Below are 17,026 nucleotides of genomic sequence, written 5' to 3' on the forward strand. Positions count from 1 at the left end.
TAGCCAATACTCTCTGCTGGACAGCTCAGAATTCAAGCAGATTGTGGTGTCACTTCATTCATACAGATTACAGTCTGCCATTCAAAAAACAAAAGAAACTTACATATAAAATTTGAGGCAAAATGTCCTATTGGAGAAGACGTCCTCACTTGTCATTACTAATTTGTTACATGTGTTTTTAAGTCAGACTATTTAAAATACGTATTATATACCCACACTAACCATCTTCATGGTGTATGAAACTGCATAGAAATAAAATGAACAGAATCATAAAATCACTTTTGATTGTTTTAGTTTTATGTAATAGAACAGTTAACATACCAATCATAACATTCTTCTGAAAGTGCCAGCATTTACAAATCATCACTGTGCTTTTTTGCAAATGAAATTTAGAAAAACATTTTAAAGTTGTATTTCTGTTTGTATTAACAATATTTCCTACATGTTTTAGAAACCAGTACAGCGTTTTATTTCACGAGTGATATAGCCATTTCATTGTATGCTGCTTTAAATATACTGTACACACCTCCTCATGGATCTTTTAGCACTGCTACTTCTCAGCCCTCATCGCTTAGCTAAAGTCTTAGACTGGAGACCCTTTTTCTGTGGAATTGTTCACTTCAGGTATTTGTGGCTTGGCTTCATGTGCTCCCACTTACTCTTGTCATAAGACGTAAACATTTGGCAAAGTACGACCTCCTAAATGCTCTAAGGTCTCCATTTTGACCTAATTTGTTTTTCACTAAGATGCTAACTTACAAATGCTTGCCAATATGTTTACAGGTACATAGGTTTATTGGGTCATTATAGACAAATGTACCAATAGACAAATGTTTATACTTTCCAAATTAAAAATATTTACAGTCCTAATCAGTGCCTAAATTGGGCCAGAATGCCCACTACTTGCAGTTACCAGCACCTCTTCCAGTTTCTACCTTAACTAGCAGCAACATTGCTTAGCACACCATTGCATATTGGTACAGTGTACCCTTAGCGCAAGACGTTTCAAGGGGGATTCTCATTAATCAAATGCAGGTGTATGACCATTACTGAATACGAGCAACCACAATAGCCGCCAATTGTTTTCAAAAACATCAACTCAAGAAAATATAAAGATAACAAAGACAGAAGATAAATAGTAACAGTAAAGTACAACACAGCAATTGCTAAGCATATATTGTTCAGTGAACTTAATTTTCTTAAATTTCTTTTGTTTTAATTTCCAGCAAAATTGCTGTGAATAAGAAAAGCCTAAAACATGATTGTATCCAACGATGGTCAGTCTTGACCATGAAACAGAGGGCCACACAAAGGACCTATTCACCACCTTTTAATTGGAAATTCAAACAAAAGACACACACTTGTTTGGTAACCAAGTTCATAGAACAATATATTTACTGTACATGTTTATTTATTTATTATATTATATAAATATATTTAGTAATTGTTGTAATTTGTGTAATCCAATAATTGTCTTTAAATACATGCTATTACAAGTAACGTCTTACCAAAAGCAGTTTAGACATGACAATGAGTGCCACAAATTAGGTTGCATGGGGGGATTTATAGTTTGAATCTACAATGGCAAGTAAGTTTAGGTTCAGACTACAACACTTTCCCTAATAATCTGAGTCAATCATTTCTTAAGGTTTCTTGATTGTGAAAACACTATTTTAAGTAGTTGGGCTAAGTGAAGTTCACTTACTTCCACCCATGTTAAGTATTCAGTGTTGTTGTCCATAGTGCATGTTGTGTTTATATATGTATTAAAGATATTTATTTGAGGACAGTCAATAGAATCAATTGATCAACAAGGATGACATTTAAGGAATAAATGTAATGCTTTACAACTTGTCCATACTGCAGGTTTCACTCCTTCGATTTATGAAGCATCAAGACAGGAAAGAGGGTGCAATTACAATTTTTGAAACATTCATGTCCGATAGAAATAGCAGGGGTCTCCTCCTCTTGGATCAGTTCGGTTTTCGATGTCTTGCATCAGACATTTGCAAATGCATTGAAAGCTGACAAACAGGGAGATGTTTACCAAGTGAGTTCATCAGTAAGTCTGCTGGTCATTTCTGTCATTGGGATAAGCTTAATGCAGGTGACTGGCTGCTCTTCTCTCCAGGTTTCTTGTAGATACTACAAGAAAAAGATGGGAAAAAAATGTATGTCATCAATTTTAATAGCTTTTTTTGCTGTTTTAAGACATAAAATATAACTGAAATGTTGAGCTCTTAAATGCACATGTAAATAGCATGTAAAAGTACAGTTTTGAATGTCTGAGGATCACTCAGCTTTGCTTTTTATTTGAAGGGGGAATAAAATGTACAAAGAGACAATGCAGTAAGCAGTAAAAACAATCAATATTCAGTAATCAGTATGCTGCTCTAATTTGTTTTTATAAATGACTTTGTATACATGCATGCTATATTGTCGCTATACTCATACTTAAACCCAGATTGAGTTCTTCAAGTTTTTCATTTGTAGTATAAAAAACACTTTATTTAAGGTTAAATGATGCTAAAGATTTAAACAGAGACATCCATATGGAGAAACATATATAGTGAAGGGAAGGTGGAAAATTCCTTCATACAGTTGTTTTTCGACACAATATTCAGAAATTTCCAGATGTTGCAAATGTGGTTATAGTTTATTAAATAAAGTATTTAGAGGAGCCACTTGTATAAATAACATTGAAATGCTGTTATGAGAAGACATCTTCTCCTACCTTGCTAAGTCGTGTCAGCTGGACATACTGGAGCCAAGAGCTCAGCAGCAGACATGAAAGACTTGCGATGTTCCTACCGCCACTGATGTTGACTAGAGACGCAAGTCCTAATGATGACGATGTGTAACTTTCTACAGCTGCTTGTGTGTGCAAACTCAAATAAACCAGCATAAACAGTCAACCCGAGCGTCATCTTCCTCTAAAGTTTAAGTGTCTTCTGTTTCCAGTTTTGAAAAGAGGAACATGAGAATTTGGAAGTTAACTAAGAGTGCTAACAAAAGAACCATTTCTCAGAGAAGAGTGTGCTGCCCTGCAGAATTTATCTTATCATATTATTTTTGTTCTTGACTTTTGATTTCATTTATGTATTAATTATTTTTAAGTAGGGATGTGGAAATGCTACCATGAAAGGAAAAAATAGTATACAATAGTAAATAATATTGTTAAGTGTGTAAACTTGTGTAACAGTGCCTATGAAAAATAAAGGTGCATTCAGGATACTAAATAAAATGTAAAATGCATTTTTTATATAGTGATGTGCAATTAAAACCAGGAATATGCTATATACCTTAAACATTTTTCTCTTGGGCATGGTCTTTTTCCAAAGATTTCTTATTAGAAAGGGATTGAGGACGAAGTTTAAACCCACACGAGGCTGGTACCTGCTTCACTAATGCAAAGCAAAAGCATGTGATGTGATTAAAGCTAAAAACAGTACAGTTTTGGACTGCAGGAATTACAAAGCTTTAGAGAAGTAACATAAGCTAGTGAGGGCGACTGGATTTGCTGGGTAAATTAACCTTTTTGTGCACGGAGAACTTTTAGTGACAGGTTTTAGGAGACTGGTGTTTTCAGAGCAAACCCAATTGTTCAGAAAGGTCGTATTTTTAGATATGATCACATCTCTCAATGGCTTTGAGCAGTACTTTTAATGCAAGCGTACCTCAGCTTTAAGGCACATGGATGATATCCAGAAGAATTCAAATAATATCTCAATTCATTATGGCTCAAAAGTTTTCTGTTTTACACTTTGCTGTGTACTACCCCACAAACAGAACAATGTTCTAATCTATCATTTATTACAAGCGGGTGCATACTGCTTCATTTTAATTAAGCAGTTTTTATAGATGCAGTCATTTTGTAAAGTACGAGTACAATATATATCATTAACAACACAAAATAAATATTCCAAATAAATCTCTTTTCCAGTCTAGATAGAGAATAACCTTTCTTTCTTTCTTTGTTTCGTTCTTATATATTTCTTTCTTACATCTATTCTATATATCTTCTAGAAGATTGCGTGTGATGTCTGGATCAAAGACTGTCTAGTGTGGTTTACTGTAATGAAAAGTTTATTTTAATTAAGGTATTAAAAAATCATAATCAATAAAAATTATTCTTAAACAAACTTGTGTTACTTTTGCTATTGTATATATCATCTTAAACACACAAAAAAACATTCCTTATTCTTGCTATTATTTCAAAACACAACACACTTAAAGATAAAAATTAATACAACACAGCCTATTATTGCCAGAAAGTTGCAAAACGTACAAAAACTCTATCACTTTCTGACATTTGATTGTAGCATAAAATGTAATGCTTTTCTGTGGAGGTTTCCAACAAAGCAAGGAGAAATCCTCCAGGCTGTCTGGCACGCATGCCTCACAAAGGCAGTGAATTACCCTTTTTCAACATTTGTGTCTTATTTACAGTGACAGTGGCATGCCATCCTAGACACGCACCAACACGGGCCTTAAGCTTTGTAGAATAAGGGGGTCTGTGTTGTGACTTGGCTGAATAGCAGTCTGGCAGGAGGGTGTGAGTCGGGGGGGTAGGTGGTATTCATGGGATGCAGATTGTTCAACAACCATCGTGCGCAGAATTTTATTTATTTATTTTATTTATGCACAGTCCAACCCCCCTCAGCCCTTGTCTGCCTATAAAGAAAGGCTGGCTTGGGATATCAGTATGCTTAGTATGCAACTGTGACCGGCAGCTCCCTTGAATGGAGTGAATAGAAAGGAGGGCTGAGCAAACAGCCAGCCTGTCATCTCAATAGGCAGCTTGGCCTTGAACTTGAAGTCATTCCCAGGCTCCCTGAAACAAGGGAGGAGAAAAGGGCCACAACTCAGCCGGCCCCTTCAGTCATGAAGGACAGAGAGACAGTGGAGAGGACAGGGGCCTAGTGAGAAGTTTTTGTACATCACTAGCATTGCAGTTTTGGAGGGGGGGCGTTGGCTGTTCTGGCCCCGTAACAACTGTAAAGCAGTGGAAATAATAGGGGAAAAATCATTTTCTCTCAAATTGATATTTTAATATTGTGATTAAGCTCACAAATTATGTTTTTTTTTCATTTACAAAACTTCATTTTTAGTTGGCCCCAAATAATGACATTCCTGCAGGACATCATTCGTTTTTATTGAACACATTTAATTTCTGATGCTTTTCTCATGAATACCATTTTGATAACTTTTATGTGTGTTTCCCTTTTTAAGAAACGTTTCTTTAACATGTGTGCATGAAAGGTAAAGAGGCTTCGCTGACATGCAGACTGCTGATCATTTTCCCCATACAATGCAGTGCAAACTACAACAAAGCCTTCTGCTTCGGTCAATATTTTAGAGAAAAGAAGCTTTTTTGATTACTGTAACAATAGTCAGCATTGTTTACTGTACTGGATAATCCTTTCCAGAATGCTCTAATCGGCATTTTAGTTAAGCAGTTTTAACCTTTTTGACCTTCTGCCCTCAATAACCATTTGCAGTGATTCAGACAATATCAACGCTGTGTAAGACAATCTAAAGATCAACACATGCAAAGAAATGTAAAGTAAACACCAGCGTCTGTGGCATATTTAATACATTTTTAAACAACCAAACTACATTAGAGAATGCCTCTGCTCCAGTAATGGGACTGTTGCTTTGTCGCTACAAGAAGAAATGCTGTAGGAAGCATAATAAACATTTTTGTAGCTCTAAACCTTTCATTATAGCTTAACTGTCTTTGAAGTGATTATGTCAAACTGACGTAAGATTATCTGGAATCAGTATTTGAAAGAAAAACTCAATTGAAAGGCACAACAATATCAGATAGGCTTTCAGATTTATCAAATTGTGATCAAACTTAGACTGGACTTTGTTAATATCTTTCTCAAGTTATGTATTAGAATGCCTTTTCCAGTTACCAACAGTGGGAAATTTTTAAGATCACGACACCATCTACACTAGCTTTTTTTAGCTATCAACTTTATTAAAAATGAAAAATAGAAACTTGAAACCAAATATATTGTGTTGTATATTTTATCAACGTGTGTTGAATTTGGCATAATTACATAGAATTTGTTTCCTGCTTTGTTAAGTCATTTCTAGAAAACTTCACAAAGCCCCACAAGCAAACTGAGTCATTATCATTTCAACAAAATCCATCCTTCTATCCATTTTCTGAATTCTTTTTTCTATGATCACAGGGAGCACACACCTATCCCAGCAGCACATAGCTCTGACCCTGGAAAGGACACCCGTCCATTACAATGCACTCATGAGCACACTGAGTGTGAGCACAACAACTTCCCTAACTCGAATATCTTTTGGGATGTAAGGAAAGAAAACCCGCAGAGATGCGGGAAGCCATTCAAATGGCACACTGTCCATGGCTGGGCTAGGGTTTGAATGGGTTCCCCGGAGCTGTGAGGCAGCAATGCTATAACAGTAATTAATTAAAATAGCAGAACTAATTTACACTATGCATTTTATTTTTTATTACATATATTACTAGATTTCAAAATGCTTTTCATTCAGATCTGGATTTCTTTCATTGAATGTTCCTTCTCTTAGGTTTGACATGCTGAACGCTTAAAGAAACATTAGCAGAAACATTAAAGTTTTAAAATATGATACTGATTTGCATCACTGCTTTCCTTAGTGTACCTCACTTAGGTGAAAAAAGACCCGTAACTGACCTGTTCAAGCATTGTCTCCCCACATTGACAAGTCCTGCAGGCACTTCTGGAGGCAGATGGTGAAAATCACAGACGGAAAAAGTGAATTCTTATCCTGTGCCGCTGCAGTGACGTCTGTTATAAAGCTCTGTAATCACTGCAAAGAGTGGAAAAAACAAAGTTAAGAAAAAGAACAAGAAGAAAGTGCAAGAAACATCAAAAAAAGAGAACCAATCAGTGCTTGGCAGAGCAAGCCACTAGAAGAGAGCTGGGAAGAATTGCTCCTGCATAAGCTTTGTTTCTGGTTTTATCTGAATGAAAATATTTGGTAAAAGGTTTTAAAAAGTGAAAAATTCTTCATGATCCACATTCATCCATCTTTCCTTCTATTCCCAAGCCAGGTTAATCCATGCATATTTTTATTACAACAATGGCTTTTATGGCCTTTTCTGATAAGAACTTTATTATTTTATGTATACAACAATCAATACTAGAGAGCTTAGAAATTTAAAAAGTGTTTCCTTCTATGCATGTTTAATCGATTTCAGATCTGTCTTCAATTTCAATGTCCTAGAAATAATTTTGCCAATCAATACAATCTGATATTTTACTGTGAAGAAGAATCACATGTGTATAAATAAATTAGGTATTTAAATATGTATTTGTTTCATAAATGTGGATCCTTCTAGCACCTGATGACATTAAATTAAGCATTTCATTTATAACACCTTATAATATTAAGAATCATTTTATTTTTCAAAAAAATACCTGTATACATTCTACTGTGGATTATTTGAATATCTCTGTGTGTGTGTAGTTTTTGTTCCATACACTTTCATATTATTTAGATGTTCACCCATTAATCTCTTTACAGAAAAAGATACGTTGATTGGCAGTAAAATGATAGTTTGCTTCATGTAGAATTTCTATGCCTACACAGTGTGTATAGCTACTAAAAGAGAATTCCATAAGACTGTGAATTAAAAATAATCTTGATGTATTATAAGAGCACCCCTATTTCATTTGATGATTGTCACATGCATAGTTCATTTGTAAAAAAAAACAAAAAAAAAGAAAAGAAAGAAAGAATTTGTAAAAATAGCAACTGAGCTAATGCATTGTGACCCCAAAAAGCCATTTGTAAATTGTAATTTTTTGTGTGTGGCATGGAAACAATGATGGTACTGAATCTTGTGTAAAATATAGAAGGATGGCTACATACAATCTCTTCAGCCTGCATTAGATAACAAAACTGAATAACACTAAATAAGCTAAATGAATTCATTTTCATATTGTTTACATGTTCAATAAAGTGAGGAGGACATTCATTCAAAGAAAAAAAAAACGTGTGAAACAGAAATTCAGCAGTTGGTGATTAAAACAAAAGCTTTCCACTTCTCCCATCTGATAATGCCAGCTACCTAAAGGGCAATACAGATGGCAGATGGGTTCTTAGAAACAATAAAAGAGGAGATCCTGTGGACTGTGATGCATTCAGCTGCTGTTGCTGTAATATTTACCTGCATAAAGCACATCCATTTTATGCCAGCTTTCTAAGATGGTGGTCTCAGCAGCATCTTTTTCCGAGGCTTCGTCACATAAGCGGGGGGCGGGGGGGGGATGTGGTGTTTGTGTGTTAGGGGGTGGTGGTGTAGAATTAGAAGCCGAGCTGCTCCTTTCATTCTCTCTGCTTCGCTTAATCATATATGTTTTTTTTTTGGTTTGGCCTGGCAATCTGCTTTAGGAGAAACACAGAAACAAAGCCATAAGTCAAAACCTGTTAGTGAACCATGAAATAAAAAAGGACAAAAATAAAACACTCAATATTTAACCCATACCATCGATCATGAAAAAAAAAAACTACAGCCAGCACCCGCACCCACACCCCACAAACAAACGCTGCCAATCAACTGATCACATGGGCACGTTCCCTTGTCTGTTCTCATGGTACAGCCTGCCCGGCAAGCATGCAAATGACATTCATTATTCAAATACATGCAAATCAGACCCAACCATCTCAGAATCAGTCTAGAGAGAAAGGGGGGCTCTTTTAGATATTTAACCATTTGCAGGTAATAGTACACTTAATTCTTTTCAGCGCAGATGAAACTGGCAAATGGAAACACAGTGGGTCTCTTATCGTGATTACATTTAACATTCTGAGACACGCATTAGAGAATCTTGCTCATACTCCATGTAAAATAATATTAACACCCTTTACTAATTCCACAATTGTAAAAAATGTTAAACAATATAAATAAATATAAATCAATGATAGTGAATAATTTATGGTTATTAATACTGCCTATGCCATTATTTAGTGCACCATTCATGTCCTATAGTTTCAAAGTTCCATGTGGACAAAAAACACAACCTTATGGTTTATGAAATTAATACATCTACTTTGTGAATCCTGAATTTCTCTAAAAGTGAAGACAATTGCTCTTTCCTGATACTTATTTAACAACACAACCATTCATCCATTTCCTAACCCCACTAATTCAGTTCAGTGTGGGCAGTGAGTTGGCAGCTTATGCTGGAAGCTCTGAGAAAAAGGTAGGAACCATCCCTGAACAAGGTGCCACACACACACACATGCATACACACACCCATACCCATCCTCAAATAGGCTGATTTCGAATTACTAGTTAAATTGACCTGTCTGTCTTAGGAGTAAAAGTGGAACACCAAGAAGAAAATCTACACAGTCACAAGAATAATGGGTCAAGTCCACTCAGACAGCTTTAACCAAAGATTGAACCAGAACTCTCTCTCTCTCTCTCTCTCTCATATATATACAGTATGATACGTGATTCGTTTTTTCTCCCTTTGTGGATCTCCAACTGCAAATATGCAAACCGTATTACAGACCTTCTCTTCCATATATATATATATATATTATATACACACACACATGCAACTCTATTTAAAACCCACTAGATCTAACTGAAGGTGATAGGACCAGAGCCAGTGCCAATCTATCAGAGTGTTCACACCTACATTCACACTCAAACAGGGGCCAATATGGAATCACCAGTTAGTGTATCATCTGCCTGTCTTTGAGGATACCTTCTCTTCCATATATATATATATATATATTATATACACACACACATGCAACTCTATTTAAAACCCACTAGATCTAACTGAAGGTGATAGGACCAGAGCCAGTGCCAATCTATCAGAGTGTTCACACCTACATTCACACTCAAACAGGGGCCAATATGGAATCACCAGTTAGTGTATCATCTGCCTGTCTTTGAGGATTTGGCGGGAAGACTAGAGTATCAGGAGGTAAAAATAAGTAGACATGGGAAGAATTTTAGATTCCACAGGAACAACATCCAGTTGTGCTATTTGAACCCAGGGTATTGGATATGTGAGGCAGCACTACTGTGGCACTGTGCTTCCTTATATATACTGTAAAGAGGAGCAGCATACTGAGTGTGTGTATGTGTATATATTTATATGTATGTATGTGTGTATATATATGCACACTCATGCTTACACACACACATATATACATAAGATAGATAGATAGATAGATAGATAGATAGATAGATAGATAGATAGATAGATAGATAGATAGATAGATAGTAATTTATATTAGCAGAAATCATTGTTTTATCCTAACAATAAAATTATGTAATATTTATCCAGTAAAATTTCTGTTCAAATACTGTAGTTACAGTAACATATGCCATGTTAATTCTCTTTAGATTTTCTTAACTTTTACACATTAAAAAAATAAACAGACTTGAAGGTAAAGTATATTCTCACATTTTTGCCAAGGGTTTTACTAGGTTCCGGGTTTAAAATGTTACTCACAAATGTAGTTTTAGGAGTAGAGTAAGAAAAACAACACCCCCTCCTTACAAATATACAATATGAATGAATACCTGTGAAGACAGTGGCATATGAAATGTATACCTTTTTAAAAAAAAATGGAAGACCCCAAAATGGCCTCTGTGTATGTATGTGCTTGTAGGTGTTTGGTTCACAAGAATGTGTGTATGAGGACGGCTGGTGGTCTTATTCTTTGTGAATTCGTTTATTGAAAGTAATGTGTTTACAGCAAGAAAGCCCTGTCAGTCTCAGTCTTTCCCTATATATCTGATGAATACTTAATTCCAGTCATCTTATTCAGAGCTATCTATAAAAAATAAAAACAGGAGAAAGAGGCAAAACATATATTTTGACAGAGAAGCAGGCAAGGAAAGAAAGAGACAAGACAAAAAGTGAGAGTAAAAGGGAAACAGAGCAAAACCATTTTGCTAATCTGTCTAATGTTGTCATTGTTGAAAAAAAAAAAAAGCTCTTCAACACTAAGCTTACAAAAAGAAAAACGTCTTTGTTTTGGGGTGGCACTGGGTGAGTTAGGAGGGGGGGCTTTAAGCGACGTCTGGGTGGGAGGAGGTGGTCTACTAATGAATGGTGGCAAACCTTTGCTAATTGGCACTTGACATTTTTTTTTAACTCAAGTGGGCCATCTATCAAGAGTACTCAAAATCTTTGTCAAAAAAAGTGTCGTATGCAAATAGACTCACTATTCTACAAGTTAACATCTACTGTATAGAAAATTGCTGATTTTCAGATGCATGTGTCTGATAGGTGTCTAAGAAATAAGAGACAGAGTTTGTCGAGCACAGGCGGAGTTTTTTTGGTTTGTAAAATGCTTGCTTTAGCTTTGCCTTCACTATACTTTTGTTTAAATTACTCTATTCAGGTTAATCGCACAAACCTTTTCTATTCTTTTTTGTTGAGTGAAATTATTATTTTACTGTTTAGCAACCTGATAAATCACGAGGCGAGCTGCTGAAATGGTAATTTAAGTTTCCTATTCTCATTTTTTCCTTATTCATGTCTATGTTTCAGTTTTCTAGGGCGAGCAAAGCGGCCAGTCCAGCCTAGTGGCGCTTAGTTTGTAATCTCCTTCTTTCTTTAAAACTCCCATTGTTTGCTCAGTGCTTAGTCTTGCCCACATGGAAACATCCTGCACCATCTTCTATGTAACAATGGGTAAAAAGCCTTGTTAAATATTGTATAAATTTAGGAACGAGGACAGATCCAGCAATCCTATTGGATATGGCAGCCTTTGTTGGTCACCATTTTTATTTTAGCATAATGTTAGATCTTAGGATTTAAGACCTTTTCTTTCGGTTAGTGCGTCTTTTGTTTTAACTATTGTTCATCCATCCATCCATCTTCTTGACCAGTTCAGGATCATAGACTGCTGGTACCCATTCCTACAGCTTTGGGCAAAAAAGGAGTACCAGCCCTGCATAGACACCAGTCCATTACGGGGGCACACTGGCGCACAACCACATTCACGTACAGAGGACCAACTTAGAGGAGGAAGTTTATCTAATGCAATGTATTTGTTATATTTGTAGCAAGTGGAATTACGTGTATTAAGCTAGCCGAAGTATGTGAATTATATGTGTTTGATCGGCAAACATTCTTGCCTGTGGAGTTACTGCCAAATTGTTCTCCTTTCCTTTCTGTTCTCTCATTCATCTCCGGTGAAATTTTTATAAAAATCATTAGATTTTTAAGTATGATTTGTGCATGCAGGTTTCTTTCCTATAAGTAAATAAATCCATGAAACAACATAAAATACTTAAATCACACCATAACGACATTGCATCTTTTGGTGAGTGTAGAGAATTTTAATGGATAACACTGTGCTGTTGTACATTTGGGGTCCACCAGTCTCTAGTCAAACTATCACTTAATTATGGGATATGCCACTGGGTATAAGCCCAAGATGTTATGGCTCAAAGACCCTCACTTTTGAAAGTTAATCCGCCATGACTAAATAGTCCTAATACACTAAGAAACACAAAGCTCTTTGGACAGCATAATATAAAGTTAAAGACAGGAACTTTAACGTAAGCCATCACTTTTTTGATTTTTCAGTTTTTCTTTCCAACATTAGTTTGGCTTAAAGATTTTGATGCACATTCATGAGTTTTCTTTAGTACTGGAGTTGTCAGCAGCTGCCAGGTTCCATCCTTTGTACTAGTGTCCATGTCTGTTTTCATTTCTAAATGTAATGTTTGATAAATCTTCATGTTGTTTAACCTTGCTGACAATGTTTCAAACAAGAACTTCAAAGGTATCCAGGGCCGATGGTGGGAGTCACATAGGAAGCACTATACAGCAATACAAGAAGCTGTGCCTAGCTGCTGCACTGTTAATCTGCTGCAGGTCTGGCAAATGCCTTCATTGTTTGCTGTGAACTGACAAGTGTACCAGCTCAATTGACTGTACAGTTGACTGTGCTAGTGGGGGGCCCTGCAAGAAAGACAATGTCTAGGTCTCCAAAAGAGCAGGCAAGGCTGGAGGAGGTAAATCTGGATATGCGGCATATAAAATCCACAGCTAACATCTTAAAGTTATTCGCCCCCCCCCCCAGGTCCCCCAACCCTCCTCCCCAGCCCCCAAGGTAAAGAACAGTTTAGGAAAGGGGTAGAATGGGGGCTTTATATCTTAATCCAGATTGAGTAAATTTAAGGCACAAGAAAGGCTTTCAACTTTTCAGGCTTCATTCTGTCTAAGTTGTAGTCATTAATAGCCACTGACATTCCAGACAGAAGGCCCCACCATAGAACGGGAACTCCTTGAATGTGTTAACATCAAGATAGAATGTCTAAGGAACCGCACTCAGTGTGTGCATGTGGCATCTTGCCATCCATATATTTCAGCCAGCGTTCTTGTAAACATTCGCATATCCAGAGCTGCTGTGCACTTAATGTGTTAGGGTCGGAAACATTTCGTCAAATACGAGCAAACAAGAGAAGTAAGTGCTGCATCAGATTAAACTGTCTTAATCATTAAAAGGTTTCATTCATGAGTCGTTGTTTTGTTTTCGTACAAATTTTATGTAACTTTGTCTTCATACTTGTCATATATAAATAGAGGGTTAAAAGGTTATTTCCACACTGAAAAGAAAGTTAAACTTAAGCCTTCATCAGGTTTGCCCATAAATATATTAATTTTTTGGAAATACAATATATAGAAACAAATGAAAAATATATTCATTTATACTGATACAGAGTATTACTATTAATGTATTTGTTATGTGAGGAAACATGAAATTTGATAAATGCTCCTTAAAAAGAATATGTCTGCATTTTACACTTTCATTTAATTGATTTTTGAACTGGATCGAACCTGAATGTCACACTTTATTAATATATAGTTTGTTACGTTTTATTATGACAATGGGTTAAGCACAAAAATTTCAAGTGGCTCCTGAGCCTGGCAGCTCTTCTCTGGATTTGTTCATAAAATATGATTCCTTTTAAGACAATAAATTAAATTTCAGATATATCTTCAAGATAGGAAAGTTAAATAAAGTCAAGAATGATGGCAGCTTTTTTTTAAACATTTACTATAGAAACTTTTACATATTCATCAGAATTTTCATGGTTGAATACAAAAGACTATAAAAGTGGGAAAGCAAAAAAGTCAAGAATGGTGGTGGCATTACTTTTACCTTTCTTTTACTTATATCTTTTCATTCAATGTTTTCACATTATAATATGAAAGAATATTCATTCTTATTTTGTTTAAGTTTAATTAAGATTACAAATAACACTAATAAATTTGTCATCTTATTGTCAATCTTTCATATTAATAAAGTGATTTTGGCAATCCAACTTAAATTGGTAAATGAAACTCATCAGCCTACAATGGCCTTCTCTTGGCTTTGAAAGGTTACTGGTAAATAATACTTTACATCCATGGCTGAGTTACCTAAATTAAAAAGGTGACAATAAAATACTAACCATTGAACAACAAATGGAAATGTCAATGTGCATTTTAACATTAATGGTTTCTATGTATTTATGGGTTAATGGGAACATTTCAGGCCTTTCAAAATGTTTATTGTTTTAAGTATTCTTTTGAAATAATTTTAAGAAAGAAAGAAAGAAAGAAAGAAAGAAAGAAAGAAAGAAAGAAAGAAAGAAAGAAAGATGGTTTGCACGTATTTATGTGTTAATGGAAATATTTTATGTATCTCAAAGAGTTTATTTTGTAATTATACTTTTGAAAATGATTATAAGAAAGAAAGAAAGAAAGAAAGAAAGAAAGAAAGAAAGAAAGAAAGAAAGAAAGAAAGAAAGAAAGAAAGAAAGAAAGAAAGAAAGTGACTTAGATCAATGCTGAGACAGATAAACTGACTTTTCAAAAAATGAACTTTCATTAAAGTTTTTTTACTAAACTGTTGCATACTGAGTTCTTACATGTTAATTACTAATTTTGCAATTTATTGTAACAGATTTGAGTTATTAATTAATGTAGTTGCAAAGTAAAGTAAAAGCTGCTTGATAGCATCTCAGATGATATTTATGAATATAATATCAAGATGTTCAGGATGGTGTTTTAAATAAATAATTAAGTTATTAATATACCAAAAATTAGCAGAACAATATAATGCACACACACATATATATAGCACACACACAAACACACACACATATATATATAATATATATATATATATATATATAAATAACACACAAACACACACACACACACACACACACATATATATATATATATATATATGTATGTGTGTGTTATTTATATATATATATATATATATATATATATATATATATATATATATATATATATATATGGTTGAAATAGTTTACTGTCAAATAAATGCAAATATATATATAAATAACACACCCACATACACACACACACACACACATATATATCTTTCAAACAGGTTTAATTAAAGAAACTGGAGTATGAAAGTAAAAATCAGATCCAACTGCTCTGTTTTAAGATGCACGTTAAAAATTTCTAAAACATCTTTCTTGCAGTTCCTTTGCAATAACAGGACCCATAAGACATAATTGTAACCTAGTGATTTCCTATTTATATAGCATACTGCAAATCTATAATTCAGCAAATGGCCTGTGTATTTAAGTTTGAAAAGGACAGGGGATCATTATGGGCAAAAGGAAAAAGGCAGTAAGTGAGGGGCTTATTGCATAGCTATTATGGTCTAATTGCAGGTCTCAAATAAGCATCTTTTTCTACAATGAACAGATGCGTTCAGTAAATATCTTTCACTGAGTAACTCACCTGATAACAATAGAGATTTTCTATCTTGAGTGTTTAAATAATTACAACCATTGGCACTCTAGCAAAGGATAAAAAACAAGTCAGAAAGAGATATTTCCCCCTGTGGGATCTTACTGTACACCTCCAAGTATTTGCTGCTTTGCTGCTGCCACCTCCCATACACTACACCTCCATGTCTCTGATATTTTTGATTTTCGTTTTACTTGGTCATGCTAAATAAAGCCTTTCTTTTTTAACATCTGTCAAGTACAAACAACACCTTCTTGCTTAGATTTTCATAAACACGCACAAACACACATAATGCTACAGATATTATGACTGCATGTATTTGTTCAAAACATTTAAACCAGTTACAGAGACTGGGGAATACTTACAGTTTGCATCTTTTTATCACAAGATCTTTAATGGTGTTGTTGTCTGCTTCCATGACATTTTTCATCATTTGCAATTTTCTTCAAAAATGAATGTAGTTAAAATATTTGACTCTCAATTATCCACCAGGAGTGTAATGGGATTCTTGTTACTTTCGGTTATCTAGCTTTATGAAGAATTTACACTACTCATACAGCTAGATAACCAAAGATAACAATCAACCCCTAGGCCATCCTACACTGGGTCTGATCTTGAATATATGAGAAATCCACACACCTAAGAAACAAACAGCCAACACAGAAGAAAAAAATATTGTCAAAATTGAATAAACTCCCATGTATTTTTAAAATTATTTTCAATTTTCTGTTCTAAATTAATATACTGCATCTACTTCTGTTCAGGACTACAAGAAACAAGAGGCCATCATAGCACCATGCAAATCAGGTTTCAGTTTTGGATAGGACACAAGTCCTTCATCAAATGCATTCACTTTCACACAGCCAATCAACCAAATTGATTCTCTTTAGATTACAGGAAGAAAACAGTATGCTTGCAAAAACGCAGATGTGAACACGGGGAGGCCACACAGAAAGCAATGCAGCCAAAAATCAAAACAGGTTCAATAGTGCCAGCTTTGTCACTGTGAGCCCAATACTTAATTCAGTTTTCAGTGTTATTACATTAATAATGTTTTAATTGAAAATAATATTTAATTGAAAAGAGTATAAATCGTGAATTTTCAGTTTTGAAAGATTTTTATTTTTGTATTTGTAAATTATTGTTTGACAGTATTTAAAGATATAGAGCAGCAAAATGGTTAAGTGCTGCTGTTTTACATCCCCAGGACTAGTCAGTCATCCCAGCTGGGCTAT

The 17,026-nt window shown here is 34.8% G+C and overlaps 1 long non-coding RNA gene across 1 annotated transcript; it reads right to left on the bottom strand.

Moving 5' to 3' along the window:
* Nucleotides 1-1,667: 1,667 nt before the first annotated feature.
* LOC114646028 (uncharacterized) lies at nt 1,668-16,322 on the bottom strand. Its single transcript, XR_003715249.2, has 4 exons — nt 16,157-16,322; nt 8,195-8,412; nt 6,696-6,831; nt 1,668-2,145 (listed from the first exon to the last, which is right to left on the bottom strand). It is a non-coding gene; the product is annotated as an uncharacterized LOC114646028 (long non-coding RNA).
* Nucleotides 16,323-17,026: the final 704 nt, after the last annotated feature.

This window comes from Erpetoichthys calabaricus, chromosome 2 (genome assembly GCF_900747795.2).
Source record: "Erpetoichthys calabaricus chromosome 2, fErpCal1.3, whole genome shotgun sequence".
In the NCBI taxonomy this organism is placed as follows: Eukaryota; Metazoa; Chordata; class Cladistia; order Polypteriformes; family Polypteridae; genus Erpetoichthys; species Erpetoichthys calabaricus.